Here is a 22,939-nt window from a genome sequence, read left to right as displayed (position 1 = left end):
ATAGAAAATTTTCTAAAAATTAAATAGTAACAGTTTTTAGTAGACTCGTGATACCGAGGCTGAAACTACGAATCGATCTCAAATCGATTACAATCTGATCCATTCATCCCCGAATGATCATCAATCATAATAAAATTCATTTATTATTATTTAAAATTATTTTTCAAATTTTTAGGGTTTTAAGTTTTGAAGCTTATGGATTTCAGAACCAGTGCATGTGCTTGACCTATTAAGTGCACACGCTTAAAATGAAATCCCGAGAACAGTTTAATTATAGTGTTTGAACTCATGCGCCCTAACAAAGAGCGCATAGCACTCAAGGGTTTTTTTTCAAAGATAATTTTTTATTTGATTTATATGTCTATTATCATAAACTATCTTATGCGGCATCCGGGAGAGCGCACACGCCCAACAACTGAGTGCATGCACCTAGTTTAGAAAAAATAGATTCTTCTATTTTTCAATTTGGGGTTCTTTCAAGATTTTTCTCATGATTCTTTGGCATTTATTCATCTGTTTATGATAGTAGAAGTACAACAATGTTTGTTCTTGCTATCTTGAGATAAAGTAGATGATGACAAAGTAATTGTTTAAGTAAAGTTCTTTTGCTTATGTACGGTTTATTGAAAGCATTCAATATTCATGGTTTGATTCAAGTAAAGATAGTTGTGCTATGTTATCACATAGTATTATATTGTATATTTTGTTATGCTATGCATGTTATTCTATTCCTTAGAATTGATGAACATAATGCATGTTGGCCTAGGTCATAACTTAGACTTTTATTTTGCTCAGTTCGTTATCATATGACTTGCCCTTACGGGTATGCATGATTAGGTACAATGATGTGGTTTATGCATGATGACGATGATTGGTTATGTTTGGATGTTGAGTGTGTGCCTTATGACACTAAATTAAGAATGAATTTTGTTTAAATCAAGAACATTCTATGTTTGGGAGACATTGTGATCATGAGTGGAGGCTCATGATTCTCCACCAACATAAACCTGATCAAGTATAAAACATAATAAACAAAGAAACTGATTAAGTATATGCATGTATCTTACCATGATTGACTTGCATTTGGTATTTGACGGGCATATTTATTGCTTTGGAAACCCAGTCAGAGAAGGCACTGATATGATAGATGTTCCATATGGATTGAGTTATTCGAGCTAGTGTATAACATAGCATGTATAACAAAGTAATAAAAAAGTTCAAGTGGGTTAATTATTAGGAGGAATTGGGCATCTCATAGATAATGTATGGTATGGGGTTGTGTTTGAACACTACTACTAGACGAGTTATGTGAACAAATACCAAGTAAAGTAAGAATCCAAGTAATATTTCCAACGGGGTTGTTTACCAAACACACATTATCTGATGAGAAATTTTTAAACAATACTAAGTAAAATCTATGAGTAGTTAGATGCACACAGTGCCTTATGCATACACTTAAGGATCAAAGTGCACACTCACTCTTATGATGTGTGTTGGTTGTTTGTGTATCTATTAACCTGGTAGTCCTATTTCAACTCTGGATTTATGTTGCATATTTCCTAATTATGAGAAGTAGTAAAGTGATAAAATTATACAGTCTTTCTTATGTTTATACTAGCCATGCATCCATAAATACATGTGCACAAAGCACTTCACTCAATATACCACTTGTTAAACAGATTTCTGACCATCTTGATTTTTACACTAATGGCGAATCAGTAACATTTTCACATTCATCATCCAAGGTCTTAAGATGAAAAGTTAATTCTCTCATACTTTGAGTAAGCCCTCCGATCTCTTGTTGAGCAACCTCTTTGAGCATGCAGCAGTTCTCTGAAAGTTGCCTAAACTCCAAGTCCGCGATGGCAATAACATTGGCTTCTCGAATACATTGTAGCTCCAAAAAAGTGTAGCTCTGCCTGGTCAATCATCTGACAATAAGATTTGGCATGCTTCGCATTGGCTGCAAGCACAAGAGTGTCAAGATGACTTTGTGATAAGTGTTTACGTCAGGCTGATAGCCCGTTATTGTTAGTGAGAGCCCTCTCAATGCTTTGACGGAACTTCGTTAGACTCTCAATCAAGAACTAAATTTCCAATTCAATAGAGCCATCTAAATCTAGAGATAAAGGAACTTCAATTGATTCATATATAACGAATTAGCTTTAGTCAAAATGGCTAAAGCGTCAATTGTAGCAGTCAGAGCAGCAAAAATTGTTGAAGGTTGACCCTCAGTTGTTAGTAAGAAAGGAGCAAGTGTAGCCAAAATGGACACGATGTTAAACCCTAGAGGGGTGGGTGATTACGGTCTTATGCTAATCTAATCCGATTTTATGCCAATTAAAACTTATTAATAAATATATTAATAGATGAGAGAAGAAATTACCCACAAAATCTGACAGAGATCGATGGAGAATGAGAGCAGCGATCGATAGATGCAGGCGACCGAGAGAATCGACAGATTTGGGAAAAATCGAAATGGGAAGAAGATGAGAAGTCAGGTCATAGAGAAGATGAAGGAAGGGCTGGGATTGACTCAATGATTAGATCAATGGTGGTGAAGAGTTCGGGTCCAAAATAGTTATCCGAAAAAAACGAAACCCGATAAAATTAAAAAATCGATGCTGAAAACTTTCTGGCGGTCGACCGACGTGGTCGACCGAAACAACTTATAGAGACTTCGTCGGTCGACCGGGTCGATCGACCGCGAGAAAATAAAATGCACAGGTAATGTAAAAACTTGATTTTGAGAGTTTTTCAATTTAAACCTTTAAGAAATTTGTTTTATAATATACCAAATGTTTTATAAAATATATATAAATGTTTTTAGCTATAAGATCATACAAATAATTCTTTTTAGCATAAAAAATACAATTTGTCATTAAAATTTAGCTATAAGATCATACAAATAATTCTTTTTAGCATAAAAAATACAATTTGTCATTAAAACTCAAAAAAACCAATTATTCAAAATAAAGACAAAACAAAACACCAAAAACAAAAGAAATGATATAAAATCATTTTGGTACCCAAATCATTTTGGTACCACTAGAACTTGGGACATGACCCCTATCATTTAAATCCAAGGCCCTAGGGTTATGAACCCGTTTGGGCGTATTTTGTGCACCGATACGATCAAAGCAAAAATTATAAACGTGACCCATACGATTGCAATTTGTGCAATGTAGAGGTTTAAATGGTTTACGTTGACCGAAATAGAATGCACGTGGTTCATTTGCAAAAATAGATTTTTCTTTGTAATTATTTTGCAAACGAGAATTTCTTTTCAAATCGAAACAAAACATGGCCAAATGGCCAATACGACCACAATAATCACATTTGTACACATAAGCATGTTTGTGATTTACACTATGTGTGTGTACATGTGTATGTGATGAGGAAGCTTGATGGGATGCACAATCATGAATAGGTTTGTCAATTTTTGGTGCATTATGACAAAATTGAGCTAAATGGCCTTTAAGACCGCAAGTAGAACATTTGTGAATTTTGTCATACATATGTGCATAGTGAATAGGTTTCTTAGAAGAATTAACATTGAGCTTTGCACATAAGTCCATAAGCTTTTTATTATTAGCAATACAAGTGTTTAGTGTTGAATCTAAGGTAGATATTCATTTTCTTATTTGATTCAACTCATCATTGTGCATACTAGCATTGCTACTAGAAGTAGGATAAACAAGATTACTCATCATAGATTTCAACTTATCTACTTCTAACATAGCATTGTTAGACCCTAGAGGGGGGTGATTAGGGTCTTATGCTAATCTAATCGCAATTAAAAGCTAATTAAAATTATGTTGATCAAATTGATCTTGCAAGAAGAAATATGATATGGATATGAACAATAATGATGAATAAAATATACGCTAAGCAAAACACAAACACACGATATGTTTACGAGGTTCGGTCACCACGACCTACGTCCCCGCTCCTCACCTCGAGGAGATATCCACTATCACAATCCGGTTTGGAAGCCGGAACTTCTACACACTCGGTTTACAAGATCACCGAAAACTCTCACACTACACAAATACTATGCAATCACACTTTACACACTAAGTGTAGGAACCTACCCCGTGTCCTCCTCCTCAAGTGCTCGATTACGACCTCTCCCTAGGTTCGTCAATCGACGCCACTCCTATTGGATTCGACCCCGTCTCTCGCCTCACACTTCTCTCGGTGTACAAGTGTATTACAAGTGATTCTTATAAATAAAAGATAAATACAATGATTTGTTCTCAAATAACAAGTGAGAACACAATGAAGCTCACACTCACTAAATCACACTCCACAATCCACACTATATGGTATGAAAATATTAAGCTCAATAAGTGTGTGTGATAACAGTGAATGAAACTCACACTACCAAATAATGGGTCTACGGGACGGTTTATAACCGTCCCGCTAGACAATAAAACCGTCCTCATAGGCCTAAGGGAACGGTTACTCATCCGATACATTTGCCGCCGTAGTGCTTGGCCTAAGGGTACGGTTCATGATCCAAGTAGCACGGTTCTTGAATTGTTTCCGTTTATAACTGTAGGCATATAAATTGCTTATAGGTCCCTTAGCACAGCTCGGCACAAACCGACGAACCAACGAGGCGACGAATCACACGCAAGCAACGGAATAAGTCCATTCGCGTTCGGAATCAAGCCAAGTGTTGAAGAGTCAATGAGTGATCCAACCAAAGATAAACTCGGACGAATCACGATCGAATCAAGATCAGTTTCGGACTCAAACTCAGAAGCAGATTTACTGCCAAATCAGAAGCGGATTTACTGCCAAATCAGGTCAACAAAATCAGAATCTAAGTCAACCGAATCACGGACAGAACCAAGAAACGGATACAGCGCAAAACGATGGAAAACAACAAACCCAGAGGGGCTCGGCCAAAACCGAGCCGCCTCAAGGTGGCTCGGCCAAAGCCGAGCCACCCTGAGGTGGCTCGGTGGCCGAGCCACCTTGAGGTGGCCGGCCCAGAGCCGAGCCACCTCAAGGTGGCCGGCTGCACTGTGCCCAAGGCACAGTGAGGGTAGCCTATAAATAGGCCCCCTTTTGTTCATTTTCAAAGGTTGGACTTTTGAGAGCCGAAACTCTGCCGGATTGAAGATCGAGCTTAGAGTTTTGAAGACTTGAAGACTTGGACATCCAGATCTGATCCTCGGCGAGCATCCACGTCACAAAAGGCAGGAGTTCGAGAGAGGGGAAGAACAGATCTGAGATCTACACGAGATCACACTCCGGATCTAAGCTTGGTCTTAGATCCCGAGATCCGAGCGATTATTTCCTTAGTGAACTAATCCCTCCCGGCTATTATTCCCTTCGTGGAATAATACCCGTCAAATCGTGTAGATCCGACCGGATCTAGATCACGCGGTGGTCCACGGATTAACCCCGGCGTTGGCAAAGAACCCACAAAAGCGAGCAACCACAAAACAGGAGCTCGCGATTTGTTCACAAGGAGAAAGTTGTAATATTTTACTTTTTTTTTTCTTTCTTTGATTTCGTTGTAACCGGATCTAAAAAAGACCGGATCTTTTGTAACCATAAAAAGTTGTTATTTTGAGATCACAATGACATCAATGAAGAAAACGATTTTCCCCGCGAACAATAACATTTGGGGACGGTTCACCTATGGGGACGGTTCATATTTTTACAGATGGTAACGGTTATTTAGCAACGGGAACGGTTATAATTTTAAGCTATCGTTACGCTTACACACCAAGGGGGACGGTTTCAAGTTTGACCTAAGAGGACGGTTATATTGTCTATGAGAACGGTTTTGTTTGTGATCTACGGGGACGATTTTTATACCAAAGGTGACAGTTAGCAATGGGGACGGTTTTTAGCAATGGGGACGGTTTTCAGATGTAAAGATATGGGAACGGGTACATATAGCAAATGGTACGATTTTCAATTTTGGCCGTGCAAAAGCAAACCATCCAGATATATCACATTTTTTTAACCTGCAGTTTCAAAATTAAAAAGAACAAAACAAAATGAAAACTCCATGATTTATACATGCTCATGTCACAAACAAAGAAATGAAACTCTAAATTTTGCAAGCAAATTAACAACCAAACATAAGGAACAATTCATTAGATCATTACAATGAGTTTAGTACAAGTTTTTTCTTTTATCCAATGTACATGACTAACATTCCTCTTTCATTAAAACAAAAAGTGTCTTCTGTTTAAATATCTCCATTGGTATACATAATTTGTAAATTGTCTGGATAGAGCTAATCTCACAGTAAGTGATCAAAAGCACGTGTGGAATAACCTGGTTCAGTCACCATCAATTTTCCTGCATAAATTTAGATAAAAAGATAAAAATGAGATTATATTCATTGCAAGATTCAATCACTTGATTATATGCTTTAAAATTTTAAGTAAGCAGCTCTTAGTAGAGGTTTAAAGAATTGATGAAATGTTGCAGGTATGTAAGGAAAAATAAATTTCTCCATTATCCAACACATGTGTCATTGAGAGCATCTATTAATGTTTGTTTGTTCGACAATTATGACTTGTGTAGCTTAAACTAACCAATTATGGCAAACAAATGAATTGTAGCTTGAACTAACCAACACCTGTGCCATCTCTTTTGTTATGTATTGCCTGCTCTTGCATTGCTTTAATCATCTCCTTCATTTGTTTTTCTTCTTTGTCAAGTTACATGTTCATAGGTATGTGAGCATTCTCATCAATTGGCTTCAAGTAATCCTCGACAGTGGCTTCCTGTAGATAAAAAAATAATATTACAATAGGGTGGGATTTTTATCAGCAATTGAGATTTTTCAGAAGATTTCAAACATGCATTTTTCGTAAGCATCTCAGAAAAGCTAAAAATATAAAAAAAATAATAATAAAGGCCTGATAGAAGTATGTAACGACCAAGATGTATATTGGACTGAAGAATATCTAGAAGTCATATTACTGACTTATCAACAGTATCGCAACATCAACAATCATGACTTCTAATAAATGCCATGAAACGAAATTTCTTAACTGTTGCTTACCACGGCCAAAGCTTCATTGTTCAACCATACAGTTGCAACTCGATCATCCTGTGGTCTCGCACAATCAGCTTACTTTTAAAGTGGTACTTCGTTTGAAAATTTAAGGAGTATAAAGAAATTGCTTTGAATTTGATAAGGAGAAAAACATTTATGCTAACCACCATTTTTACAAGACACGAAAAGGAAGGGGAGCTATTTTTTCCAGTCAAAATAGGTTTTAAACAAGCTTTTTCATATGTACATGTTTGGTAACATCCCAAATATGCTAGCTTTTAAGTTCTATTTAAAAAGTTCAGATTTCTCAACTTTTCAAAAACTAGCTCATGAATTACCTAAATAAGCTAGGTGCAAATAACTATTCTACCCAGAATAGCCACCACTAGCTAACATAACTTAAAAGCTCCCAAACTTTGTCGTACTTACTGTGCATAGAGATTTTCTAAGTCCCAACTCTGTCCATGTTGGAACATGTCCATCTCTGACCGTAGCTCTAAAAAGCCATGAGCGACCAAACATTCTCCTCCTCACATGAAGAAACAAAGAGAAATATAATCACAGTAAGTGCAAATTTGCAACATATCAAAGCAATATCCAGCAAGCTTCAAACATGCATATGAAAGGTATCAAATTCTTATGGGGTTAAGAATATGGTAAAATCCAAACAGGACACTAGAAAACTGTCCATACGCAATGAAGAGTCTTAAGAAGTTTGTGTCAGACACATGTTAGATACATCCAGAGAAGTATTTTCTTTTTCTATACAGTATTTATCTAAAACCATTTCTAGTACCTGCAGCATCACAACATCTTAGTCATTTATAGGTACACAGAAAAATTAATTGACTGTTTAGCATTTGGTAAAGCAAGATGCATCTCCCATGCTAAAGGGTAACACTTAACAAGGAAAGTTTGATGCATGACATGAATTTTCAAAAGCATGAGATTGTAAGCAAGTGTCCTACCTTGTGGGTAGAACTTAATGATCAGTGAATCCTTACTGGTCATAAGATTCTGATAAGCTTCTGGCAGTGCATTAGAACTGTACGTCAAAACAAATCCATAAATGATCCTTAAAGAAACATTGCATATAGTCATGAAAGTACTTAAAGTGAATTTACCTCTTTGATGGAAACATAGACATGAGTTGATCAAATGGATTAAAAAGGTTTCCCAATTCTAAATTCATGTTTGAGGGAACTGAGACCCACTACCCACTACCTTCTTTCGGATGCTTTCAATCTCTATTGGATTGTCTGCATAACTTTATTATAAATAGTCATAATATAAATCACAATTTTAGAAAAGTTACGTCACATACATAGCAGACTTCATATCAGGTAGACATAATATTCGTGCCACTCTCAGACATACATCGGCAATAGCATTGATGCATACTAGAGTAGATTAGTTAGCACTAGTGCATAGATCAGATCACATGTCTAAGAGTTAATTCACGTTATATACATGCATCATAATTATATGTTGTCATGTATCAAATAAGAACTGGTAATATCAGAATTCAACACATCAATGTCAATCACTTATGCAATATACACTAGATCATATAGCTGAGTCAAACTTAAGTGTAGAAAAACATAAGTTTATATTTACATGTTACTCACAAGTGCAACGTCACATATGTCACCAATGTCACTGGTGACAAATATAAATATAGTAGTACAAATTGAATGCAAGGATCACAGGAGATATAGAGAACGTCGAAAATGACAAAACTAAAAGGATCGCAATGTGTATCACAATTTGCAAATCAAACAAATTTAGATTCACTTAATTTCGCAACAGTGGGAGGTAGTACAAGGACCACTCAGTTCGTGAAATTTTAGGACTATAACCGCAAAACTTTAATGGTTTAACTACAAGTATAATACATGAGAGAGAATTGTAATCTAGTCACAATTACACATTTGTTACAACCATAGGTTTTTTCCCCACCTGCAGTTCCAAAAGAGACCACCTTTCTCATGAAAATATGGCTTGCAGTCAGATTGATTGCAAATCATTCTTTACAAGAATTACTCATAATTACAATTCGAAGAATAATCACAAAAAACTGCCTACTTTAGGGGCAAAAAAAAGAAAAAGAAAAAAAAAGGTGGCTAAAGTCCCAGTAGGAAGGGGTTCAAAAATGAAAGTATGCAGAGGGCTCCAACAAACACTCAAAACGCAAGTAATTGACTGAGAAAAAAATCAATTAGCCGCGAAGGCAATTAGTATCCCTCACTGATATCCTACTGATCATCAGCATATTAAAAATCTCAGCTGGTTTACTAGCGTCCAAGACTAAATTTAACACTATAGCACCATCGCAGCTTCCTCAAATGGTCAATTTAAATTTTATAGGATGTGCTTGAAAGGTCCGTGCTAAAGAAATTCTTCATTAGTTTGGTTATCTTCAAAGATACATAGTTGTCTAGCTCTAGTCAGAAATTTGCTTGTAGCCCAGTCGATTTAAAACTTTATCTTTCATAACAAAACTAAGGTGCAGAGAACTTGACATCAACCATAAACAAAGCAAGGACTGAAAGCCACTTCAATAAACCGCTAACAGTAGCAGACATCATAATGATCAATCAAATACTTGACAAGATTATGATAATTTAGAACGAAACAAGAGGAAGAAGGGATAAGAATTCTGGAAACATCTTCCATACGTGACTTGTTGCTTTTAACCATCAACAAGCACATTCAATTATTGAAGGTGCTCGATTCTATTTAATTTGTGTTTTTAGTAGAATTTTTGTTTATATTGTTGGATGCAAGCAGCATACATTCTATAAGACAAGGAGTAGGTGGTTGTCATTTATTAATCTTAATTAAACTAGAAACTAGGTTCCCTTTTTGACAACTTAAGCAATGAAGCTCCTGATCAAGCATTCCTTGGAAATTTAGAAGATTTTCTTCTACCCAAAAGCAATGATCAATCATTCAACATATTAAATAATTCACACATCCAACAGAAACATAGCATTTTCCCAGGAAGTGGAAGCTAAAGAACAATGAAAAGGTTGTTTCGAGCTTTTTTAGCATCATTTAACATGACTTGATGCAATTTCTACATGCCATACATATATGTTCTAAGAAAATTAAGGAACAAGAAGAAGATATTTAAACAGTAAGAGCTGAAACTATGCATTACGGCATTAACAGAAACCATACATTATTCTTTTTGGTCGAGAATAGATAACGTACACAACCACAGCCAGCAGAATGTTGATTTCCTTTTGTCAATGAGAAACTCAAATCTGACTTTTTAAACTTTTCCCTCAACCTGGCGCCTTCATTACTTTCCTGTCAAACAAAGAAAGCATTTAATTACTTACCTTTAAGCTCTAATTCCAAATCACATTACACATTAGTATCAAATTTCAGGCTCGAAACTTACCAATCACATCCAAACATGTATGAATATTCATAGAGAAAGCCCCTGACAATATGATAAACTTTAAAATATTCTATAAATTAGAAGGGGAAAAAAGTAATTTGAAGGGGTTGAAGAAAGATATCTAAATAATTCAGCTATAAGGTATGCATCTCATTCCAGCAAATATCATCGCATATAAGATTTGTTCATATTAAGTAGGTGAAGATAAACTCATATGCAATATTTCGTATGTAATAATTAAGAAATGCCTCTAATAATTCCAACCACTTTCAAAGATCAGCCATGACAACAAAGCCCCAACCACTTTCAAAGATCAGCCATGACAACAAAGCCCTAATTTGTAAAATTAAATAAAAATTTTGTTAAATAGATAAAAAGGAAAAATTGAAACCCTAGAGTTTGATGATTGAAAAGGAGAGAGAAGTGCCCAATCACTGGATGTTAGAGAGGGGATGACCTTCAAGTCGACCAACAAGTGTCTGTCGAACGAGGAAAGGTAAAGGAGAGGCGGCGGAAGTGGTGAGCCGAGGAGACGAGGGAAACGAGGGCGAGAAGGTCGGCGAGAAGGAGAGGCGACGGAAGTGGGGAGCCGAGGAGAGGAGCCTGCGATTTTGCTCCGTCCAGGAGAGGTTAGATCGCAGAGGGAAGAGGAGATCGACGATAAAAAACCCTAGGGATCAGCGACGGGAGGAGGCGTTTGAGTTATTAATTTTGATCGGGTGAAGAGATGAGGGGTTATACGAAATCAAATAGAATTGTTTTTTTTTTGTTAAAGTCTGGGCGCGAACATAAAGCCCGTAATAAAACCATCCCTTAGCCCATATAAAACCGTCCCCTTAGCTCATTATAAAATTTTAGACTAAGCCTAAGTCAAGCCTAACGCTTTAGTTTAAAGCGTTGTAATAGAAATTTAAAGCTGGCGATCGACCGACGGAATTTTCGGTCGACCGGAAAAGTCTCTGGAGGTTCTCTTGGTCGACCGGTGCGGTCGACCGCGAGCACAAAACAACTGAGCTCAGGAAAAAAACAACTGGCGGTCGACCGCACCGGTCGACCGAAAACTGACATATAGCAAATTGACAGGTTTTGGGGCTGTTTTGAAAATTCATTAAAAATATCAAATCAAATCCAAAAATAGTGAAACTTTGGGGAAAGTTTCTAAATGATGAAATGAACATGTTTGAAGAGGAATTTTTGGAAAATCAATTTTTCGTTTGTGAAAACTCCCTGTTTTTGAAAAGTGTTCAAAAAACCTGTTTTTCGTGAATATGAAAATTGACATGAAGCTTGTAAATATGTATATATATATTGAGCATGTATTATATGTATATAATAAAGTATGAAAGAGCTGTAAACATGAGATAAAAGTTATTGTAACAACGTTTGATGAAAAATCATTTATATGATAGAAAACGTCAAAAATCGTGTTAAGTGTACATATATTGAGCTTAGATATAATCATACAATATATGTAAGTAAACCACACATATACCTAGGTGAATCCACACATATGAACTTGAATCTTTAACGCTTGATTGACGTGTGTTGAAATACCTGAAAAGATAAACATAAACACAAAAACTAGAGAATATATTAGCGATAAATTGTTTGACAAATCATCATCAAAACTATAGGGTCAACAAGCTCCCCCTTTTTGATGATGGCAAACAATTTATACATGAATATGAATTATAAACTGATAACCCACATATAAGCCAAACATGAATAAATCATACATAAATCAGATTTCATATTTACATACTTACTCTTTACATCAATATAGCAATTGTGTAATTTTTCAAACTCAAGAGCAAGTTCATCAAAAGTAATAATATCATCGTTATCGCATACCTCACTAGGGTTATCACCTAGTGGTATTGTACATGGGGATGAGGCTTCCTTAGAGCTCAAAGCGGGATTTTCCAACGCTTGTTGAATAGCCTCCAATTTCCCTTCATGTGCTTCAATAAGTTTCCATAAAGCGTAAGCACTATCAAAATTAGCAAATTTGTTAGAAAACGATGAGTGAAAAGCGTTAATCAAATATTCTAACAAAAGCTTATTTATGTTAAACAATCTTTTATCATTTTCACACCATTTGGATTTTTCCAAAATAGGAACAATATAGGCATCCTTAATAATTTCCCATAAATCGAATTGTTTAGATTGAACGAAAAGTTTGAATCTAACTCGCCATTAAGCATAGGGAAAAATATCCAAACGAGGAGCAATATTAATAGCATATCCTAAGCTAGATGAATCATACATATCCATAAAGATAAAATGCAAGAAGCAAAATGTAATCAAAATTAGATTAGCACAACTACGATAACTTGGATCTTTAACTCAAGGCGATTAGTCCTTAAATCAAAGAGCACCAAGCTCTGATATCAATTGTTAGACCCTAGAGGGGGGGTGATTAGGGTCTTATGCTAATCTAATGCCAATTAAAAGCTAATTAAAAATATGTTGATCAATTTGATCTAGCAAGAAGAAATATGATATGGATATGAACAATAATGATGAATAAAATATACGCTAAGCAAAACACAAACACACGATATGTTTATGAGGTTCGGTCATCACGACCTACGTCTCCGCTCCTCACCTCGAGGAGATATCCACTATCACAATCCGGTTTGGAAACCGGAACTTCTACACACTCGGTTTACAAGATCACCGAAACTCTCACACTACACAAATACTATGCAATCACACTTTACATGCTAAGTGTAGAAACCTAGCCCGTGTCCTCCTCCTTAAGTGCTCGATTACAACCTCTCCCTAGGTTCGTCAATCGACGCCACTCCTATTGGATTCGACCACGTCTCTCACCTCACACTTCTCTCGGTGTACAAGTGTATTACAAGTGATTCTCACAAATAAAAGATAAATACAATGATTTGTTCTCAAATAACAAGTGAGAACACAATGAAGCTCACACTCACTAAATCACACTCCACAACCCACACTATATGGTATGAAAATATTAAGCTCAATAAGTGTGTGTGATAACAGTGAATGAAACTCAATAAATATAGCTAAATGAAATGAAAATGAAATAACAAGCTATATAAGAGTTTAGAAGACTTCTCAAACAAGAAGAACAGTAGAGATGATTCCAATAAGATTTGAAGGCCACTTCTTGTTGTAGAAAAACTTCTCCTGAAAACGGATTGATGAAATCAAATATTAAACAGCTCTTAAACACACTTAATATTTTGTTAAACATAAAACTTGGATTTTTTGGATCTATAGAAGAAGAGCAGCAATGGGGTTTATATAGCACCCCAATACAACAGCAAAAACATAAGTAAAAGACCAAAAACCCAATTTGAAAACAGCTGTAAAAACTAGCCGCTGTAAAGTTCTGACAGTTCGGCGGTCGACCGCGAAGCTCAAAAAACTCAGAAAATGAAAAATCAAAGCTGGCGGTCGACCGCGGCGGTCGACCGCAGCGGTCGACCGGAAAAGTCTCTGGATGTTCTCTCGGTCGACCGGTGCGGTCGACCGCGAGCACAAAACAAATAAGCACAGAAAAATTTAACTGGCGGTCGACCGCACCGGTCGATCGAAATCTGATATATGGCATATTGACAGGTTTTAGGGCTGTTTTGTAAATTCATTAAAATATCAATTTTCGTTTGTGAAAACTCATTGTTTTTGAAAAGTGTTCAGAAAACCTGTTTTTCGTAAACATGAAAATTAACATAAGGCATGTAAATATGTATATATATATTATGCATGTATTGTATGTATATAATGAATTATGAAAGAGCTGTAAACATGAGATAAAAGTTACTGTAGCAACGTTTGATAAAAAATCATTTATATGATAGAAAACGTCAAAAATCGTGTTAAGTGTACATATATTGAGCTTAGATATAATCATACAATATATGTAAGTAAACCAAACATATACCTAGGTAAATCCACACATATGAACTTGAATATTTAACGCTTGATTGACGTGTGTTGAAATACCTGAAAAGAGAAACATAAACACAAAAACTAGAGAATATATTAGCGATAAATTGTTTGACAAATCATCATCAAAACTATAGGGTCAACACCACTATCACAACCGGGTTTTTTACGCTCACCCGAATAACGTTTACACCTCACACTCGGTTTTCTAGCTAACTGAAAACTTTACAATCAACACTCTTGCAATCCCACTTTACACCCTCTCAAGTGTTGGAACTAGACATGTCTCCCTCAAGTGCTCGGATACAACCTCTCCCTAGGTTCGTCAACCGACGCCACTCCTCTTGGGACGATCCCCGACTCTCGCCACACACTTCTCTCGGTGTACAAGTGTATTACAAAGTTAATCTCACAATAAGAACAATTATAATAAATGATTGTTCTCTAATATATGAGAACACAATGAAAGTTCACATTCAATTGTTACAACTCTCACCAACCCAAATATATAATGTATGCAATTACAATAAGCTCAAGTGGTTGTGTGTAAACAATGAGTGAAATCAAATCAACTAAACTCAACTAGCTTTAATAAAATGATAATCAAACAAATAGATGTAAAGCTAGAAATTGAGTTTAGAAAACTTCTCAATAGATCAAGAGGTAGAGGGAGAATAGTTGGATGCCCAAACACCAATAGATGATCTCCTCAAGCTCTTGTGAAATTGATTTCACAAACTCAAACTTCCAAATGCTTAAAAGCTTCTTAAACAAACTTAAACCAAACTTAAACCCTTATTTAAAAACTCTTTAAACTTGTTATAAAACATTCTCTTGGTTTGTTTTTGAAAGATGAGAGCAAGGGGATATTTATACCCTCTCAAAACATCAGCCAAAAACCCAGAACAAAAAGACCAAAAAGCCTAAGAATCAAAAATCTGATTCTGTACCAAAATGACCGTTGGGCAATCGGCGGTCGACCGCGAGTTTTTTGCGGTGGACCGCCAAGGTCATCAAAACTGAGAAAACGATCAAAAAGGCTATACGGTCGACCGTGACGGTCAACTGCAGGAGTTCCGGAGCAGACGGTCGATCGCCACGGTCGACCGCGAAAAGTTTCTGCTGGCTCCTGAGGGAAAAACACAGGCACGGTCGACCGTGGCGGTCGACCGCAAATAGATATATGAAATAACAGGTTTTAGAAGCAGTTTCCTGATTTTAAAACCCTATTTTTAGAAAGGACATCCCAAATGAAAAATATTATCATTTGCAAAATAGTCCAAAACATGAAAATGTAAACACATGAGTTTTGACATTTTAACTTAACCATGTTTTGAATCATTACAAAATGATTTTATAGACTTGAAGAAAGATGTAAACTATTGTTATGAAGTCTATAAACAATGAATATAGTATTTTATCAAAATACACATATAATGCACTAAAACGTGATTTCATTTAACTAAATAAAATTGATATTGATGAAATCATATATATGCATGTAAGTATGAAACAAAAATATGTTTTCTAATTATATTCAATTGTTTCATATTAAAACTTGAAAACTATCAAACCAAAATATATATGTATATATATAACTATATATATATACAAAATCAAAACGTGTATGTGTGTATATGATTGAGCTTAAAGTACTAACACACATAATATAAAACCTAAAACTAAATTACCCAAGCTTGTGATCTTCAACGAAGCTCTATCTTGGTACACTTACGGATAAAGCTTGAACTTGAATTTTTAACTTGAATTGCGTAGGCTTCACTCCACAATTCCGCTAACCTCCATTGGATATGATCGTGAATGCGCAATTCCATCCATCCTCCAACATGTTATTTGTCTACAATAAATAGAAATATTCAAACACTAGACAAACAACATTAGTGGTAAATTGTTTGTTAAACATTATCAAAACAAAGAGGCCAACAATCTTCCCCTTTTTGATGATGACAAATAATTTACAAAAAAAGGATATATGCATGAAGGAAAATAAATATACAATGTTATAATTATCATGCATAACAAGGAAAGAATATACTCACAATATTTCTCCCCCTTTGATAACATCAAAAAGGGAAAATCATATAGATGAAAGAGAGTGAAAGCTCCCCCTACCTATAAGCATGGGTGAGTATAACACATAGAAAGATATAGGGATTGTTCCCCCTATCAAAATGCCTCATGAATGTATGAAATAAATGTTAAGGCATACATATGTGAGAAAGCATAGATTAAAAACATGCTAAACATAACTCACATATAAAAAAGATAATGAGAACACATATAAATATGTTAATATGAAAGAAGTGTCTCATTACACAATTTTAAAAACATAGTGTATAAAAATAGATTTATGAAATCAAAAGATAGAACATGAGAATCACACAAAAAATTTTCAAATCAACCAAATGAAATCATAAATCAAAGTGTAAATACAAAAACAATGTTTGATCAATAAAGAAAAAATTTCTTTGAAGAACTTGATCAAACCACTCATAGAATGCATTACAAGGCACACATAGATGATCCATAAGCACAAACACATAAATATCATCTTATAAGTGAAGTATAATGAATTCAAAGAAACAAATCAAAACAAGATTTTTGACAAAATGCAAGAGAGGCAACAATATATCAAGCTCTTAAGCTTGTAACAACCCATATAAGGACTTTTAGTACCCGGTAAACAAGATTTGGGAATAAACACCCAATAAATCCAGGGGGTTATATAAACACAAACCTCTCATCAAAACAAAACCAATATTCATGAAAACGAAAAAGTATGACCAATAAGAAGAATTGTTTTCATGTTCAAAAGTTTAAAGTATAATTTTCAAAACCAAAAAAAATAAAAAATAAAAACACTAAAATTCTTGGTTTAAAATCAAATTTGTTTTGGTACCCAAGTATTCTTGGTACCAAAAGGTTTAGGGACATGACCCCTATCATTTAAGCTTAAAGCCCTAGGGTTATGAACCCGTTTGGGCATATGTGGTGCACTAATACGGTCAAAGTAATATTTACTCTAATGACCCTTCCGATTGCAATTTGTGCAATAAAAGAGATCCATTTGTTTTTGTGGACCTTTAGCTCGTGCACGGGAATCATTTGCAAATAAAGATTGTCTTTTAGATTCATTTTGCAAATGAGAAACATTCTTAAACAATGGTCTATTTTGAACATATTGCAACTTAGAGGTTTTTTGTATATCATAACAAAATTTTGCCAGATGTCCAAACCTACCATAAACATCACATTTAAAAACATGTGGTCTACTAGAAGTATTTGGCAAATGAGATTTCTTTTTCAAATCAAAACAATATTCGGCCAAATGATCAAAACGACAACAATGATCACACATGAACACATTAGCATGCTTATGATGAACTTTGTGAGTGTGTGCGTGTACATATGTGTGTGATGAAGAAGCCTTATGAGATGCACAAGAAGCATTAATCTTAGAAGATTTGTGTGCATCATAACAAAATTTAGCAATGTGGCCTTTACGACCGCAAATTGAGCATTTGTAAATTTTGCTATACAAGTGTGCATAGTGTGTAGGTGATTTTGTAACACTAAGTTTAGCACACTTGTCCATAAGTTTCTTATGGTTATCAATGCATGTATTAAGAGTTGAGTCTAAAGATGAAATATGATTTTTAACAACATTCAACTCATCATTTGGCACATATGCATTTTTATTAGAAGTAGAACATAAATAGTCATTTATAAAAGAAGTAGTATCATTTTTTATGTTCTTTACTTCTAACATGGTATTATTTTTATCATGAGTCAAGTTAGCAATATTCAATTTTAAATTATTATTTTTCAAATTTAGCATATCATTGTTTTCTTGAAGAGCAATACTTTCTTGAGAAATAATATCAAATTTAGAAGCTAACTTCTCATGATCGGATTTTAAATCTTCATGCTTGCTTTGCAAATCAATAAAATTTTTATGCAATGTGTTATAGGCATGCAATAATTTTTCACTAGCACAAGCAAGTTTATCACTAGATAAATTATTAGTGGTTTTGAACTCGCAAACCTCACTAGGGCTATCTCCTAGTGGCCGTATGCATGATGCTCCATATGAACTTGAAGCGAGATCCTCCAAAGCTTGTCGGATCGCCTCCAAGTCCCCTTGATGTGCTTCAATAAGTTTTTATAAGTTGTAAGCACTATCAAAATGAACAAACTTGTTAGATATATATGAATTAAGAGCATTTAGCAAATATTCTAACAAAATCTTGTTCATTGTAAACATCCTTTTATCATGTTTGCTCCACTTGGATTTCTCCAACATGGGCACAATATAAGAACAATCAATGACTTCTCATAAATTGATATTTTTAGATTGAACAAATATTTTAAATCTAAAACACCATTGAGCATAGGGGAAAATATTGAATTTAGGAGTAATATTAGAATCATAGCCTAAACAAGATGCATCATTCATATCCATAATTTGTAAAAATATGCAAGCAAGATACAAATGCAATCAAAACAAGATTAACATAAAAAGATGACTTGGATCTTTAACTCAAGGCGATTAGACCTTAAATCAAAGAACACCAAGCTCTGATACCAATTGTTAGACCCTAGAGGGGGGTGATTAGGGTCTTATGCTAATCTAATCCGATTTTATGCCAATTAAAACTTATTAATAAATATATTCTTGCAAGATGATATATAATTACTTATGACAAAGAATATGCAATATACACAAGGTTATATATCCTAGCAAAGAGATATACTATATGATATATGCAAGGATATGCAAACACAAGGGTAACATAAACAAATGTAAACAATATAGTGGACAAACTAGATAATGAGTCAATGGCGATATGAGCAATGAGCACAAATATAAATGAACGCCAAAGCATACTCAAACACAATCAAATGATCACGGAGTTCGGACCTTCCGTCCTACGTCTCCGCTCCCCACTCCTGGGAAGAAATCCACTATCACAACCGGGTTTTCTACGCTCACCCGAATAACGTTTACACCTCACACTCGATTTTCTAGCTAACCGAAAACTTTACAATCAACACTCTTGCAATCCCACTCTACACCCTCTCAAGTGTTGGAACTAAACGTGTCTCCCTCAAGTGCTCGGATATAACCTCTCCCTAGGTTCGTCAACCGACGTCACTCCTCTTGGGACGATTCCCGACTCTCGCCACACACTTCTCTCGGTGTACAAGTGTATTACAAAGTGAATCTCACAATAAGCATAATTATAATAAATGATTGTTCTCTAATATATAAGAACATAATGAAAGCTCACACTCAATTGTTACAACTCTCACCAACCCAAATATACAATGTATGCAAATACAATAAGCTCAAGTGGGTGTGTGTAAACAATGAGTGAAATCAAATCAACTAAACTCAACTAGCTTTAATAAAATGATAATCAAACAAATAGATGTAAAGGTAGAAATTGAGTTTAGAAAACTTCTCAATAGATCAAGAGGTAGAGGGAGAATAGTTGGATGCCTAAACACCAATAGACAAGAGGTAGAGGGAGAATAGTTGGATGCCTAAACACCAATAGATGATCTCCTCAAGCTCTTGTGAAATTAATTTTACAAACTCAAACTTCCAAATGCTTCAAGCTCTTGTGAAATTAATTTTACAAACTCAAACTTCCAAATGCTTAAAAGCTTCTTAAACAAACTTAAGCCAAAGTTAAACCCTTGTTTAAAAACTCTTTAAACTGGTTTTAAAACATTCTCTTGGTTTGTTTTTGAAAGATGAGAGCAAGGGGATATTTATACTCTCTCAAAACATCAGCCAAAAACCCAGAACAAAAGACCAAAAAGCCCAAGAATCAAAAATCTGATTCTGTATCAAAATGACCGTTAGGCAATCGGCGGTCGATCGTGAGTTTTTCGCGGTCGACCGCGAGGCGAGGGTCATCAAAACTGAGAAAACGATCAAAAAGGCTACGGTCGACCGTGACGGTCGATCGCAGGAGTTCCCGAGCAGACGGTTGACCGCCACGGTCGATCGCGAAAGTTTCTGCTGGCTCTTGAGGGAAAAACACATGCGCGGTCGACCGTGGCGGTCGACCGCAAACAGATATATGAAATAACATGTTTAGAAGCAGTTTGCTGATTTTAAAACCCTGTTTAAAAATATCAAATAAATTCCAAAAAATATAAAACTTTGAAAAATGATTGTAGACATGATAATACATATGCTACAAAAACTGGTTTTTAGAAAGGACCTCCCAAATAAAAAATATTATCATTTTACAAAATAGTCCAAAACATGAAAATGTAAACACATGAGTTTTGATATTTTAGCTTAACCATATTTTGAAACATTACAAAATGATTTTATAGACTTGAAGAAAGATGTAAATTATTGTTATGAAGTCTATAAACAATGAATATAGTATTTTATCAAAATACACGTATAATACACTAAAACATGATTTCATTGAACTAAATAAAATTGATATTGATGAAATCATATATATGCATGTAAGTATGAAACAAAAATATATTTTCTAATTATATTCAATTGTTTCATATTAAAACTTAAAAACTTTTAAACCGAAACATATATGTATATATATAACTATATATATATACAAAACCAAAACGTGCATGTGTGTATATGATAGAGCTTAAAGTACTAACACATATAATATAAAACCTAAAACTAAATTACCTAGGCTTGTGATCTTCAACAAAGATCTATCTTGGTACACTTGCGGATGAAGCTTGAACTTGAATCTTTAACTTGAATTGCGTAGGCTTCACTCCACAATTCTGCCAACCTCCATTGGATATGATCGTGAATGCGCAATTCCATCCATCCTCTAACATGTTATTTGTCTATAATAAATAGAAATATACAAACACTAGACAAACAACATTAGTGGTAAATTATTTGTTAAACATCATCAAAACAAAGAGGCCAACACAAGACTGCAGGTTCAGTAGGTTTGAAAGAAGCCTGAGTCGATACAAGAGAAGGCTCGGAAAGTTGTACGATCATCACTGATGTTGTATCAGCAATCGCGTGCTCATCCCCTACAATGTCAACTCTAGCCTCTGCTTCAGCTTCACTCAGCACCTCGATCCTCGCTTCAACCTCCTTGCAGAATTCCAAAGTTGTTGTATCCCCGGTTAGCTTGTATAGCGTTAAAGCCTTCAATAGGCAACATAGGCTTGATGGCAGGCATAGACTCAGAAGTCATGATCACATCGACTCCTAGCTCAGACTCGATGTAGAGGAAATAGATTAAGTATTAATCAAAACAAAATGACAACATCCTTTTTAGTTCACAAGGCCATACCTGAAATAGTCCAACTAGCTAACTTCAACTCAACGGTGAAGTTCTCCCACAAGCCCCAAAGGATAAACATCGAACTTTGTCAAAAGAGCAAAGTTCTCTTAGACAATGCCATTGATCGCGATGGAAACACCCTCACCATCAGCAGTGAAAATAGCTTAGGCTACTTTGAAGCACCATTCGAGCTCAAGGGAGCCATTAATAGCGACCGAGAGCTTTACCATTAATGATGAAACCTAGATAATAGGAAGCAAAACCCAACTGAAGCCATCTTGAGCCGTGGCAATGCGAGAACAAGATTCGATCGATGTGAAGAGGTGTCACTTTGTTTTCCCTTGGAGAGTTGTTGTCGAGCGCTATTGGTGAAGAAGGGTTTTGAAAGCTTGAGAAGGTTTTGGAGATTTGAAAGCACATATGATGATAGGGAAGAGAGCTTTCACTGAATCTTGCCAAAATTTGGCCCCCAATCTTGCTCAGGAGTGATCCTCACCACAAATCAAGGCTCAAATTTAGAAGATTTGAAATTTGAAACAGTCTCTACAACCCTCTTTAATTTCCAAATGAACCTCGCTCAATGCTCAGAATTAAACAAACTTCGCCAAATTCATGACGAACTTTGCTTGATATAAGCTATTTCCTAAATCTAGCCCTAATTCAAGGGAGAATAAGCTTCCTTCCAATCATAAAATCGGATGAACTCTTTATGAGGGAACATACAAATGTGACTAAGCATTCAACAAAAAATGAATCTACAACAATGGAAACTACATTCAATAGTACACCTCTGGCTATTACCCAAAGTATTTTGATCCCTATTACAAGTCAAATGCAAGATCTTGAAAACTTTAGGGGGGTCTTGTAAACGGTCAAAATATACAAGCTCCTCTGATGTACAAGTGAATCTCTCAATTCATGATAGGCCTAGATTGATACTCAGTGTAAATAACACAAATCTAATGTTCGAGAGTAACACGAGCTCAAGAAGTGGACACTGAAAGGCTAAGCACTGAATCAAATCAAAATGGCTTAAATACAAGCTCATAGAGAAACTCGCCCAAACCACAGCGAAGTTTACTCAAGTCTCATGTGAACTTCGCTCAAGCCTAAGTCAATGTGAAGCAAGCCTATATGAGGCTCCAAGTGAAGTTTGCCCAGAGCGAACTTCACCTAGAACTCAATCTCAAGGTGGAAGTGATATTTGCTTAGCCCACATAGTCCACATTATCCACATGA

The sequence above is a fragment of the Asparagus officinalis genome, chromosome 3 (genome assembly GCF_001876935.1).
Source record: "Asparagus officinalis chromosome 3, Aspof.V1, whole genome shotgun sequence".
Classification (NCBI taxonomy): domain Eukaryota; kingdom Viridiplantae; phylum Streptophyta; class Magnoliopsida; order Asparagales; family Asparagaceae; genus Asparagus; species Asparagus officinalis.
Note: the sequence above shows the minus strand (reverse complement) of the source record.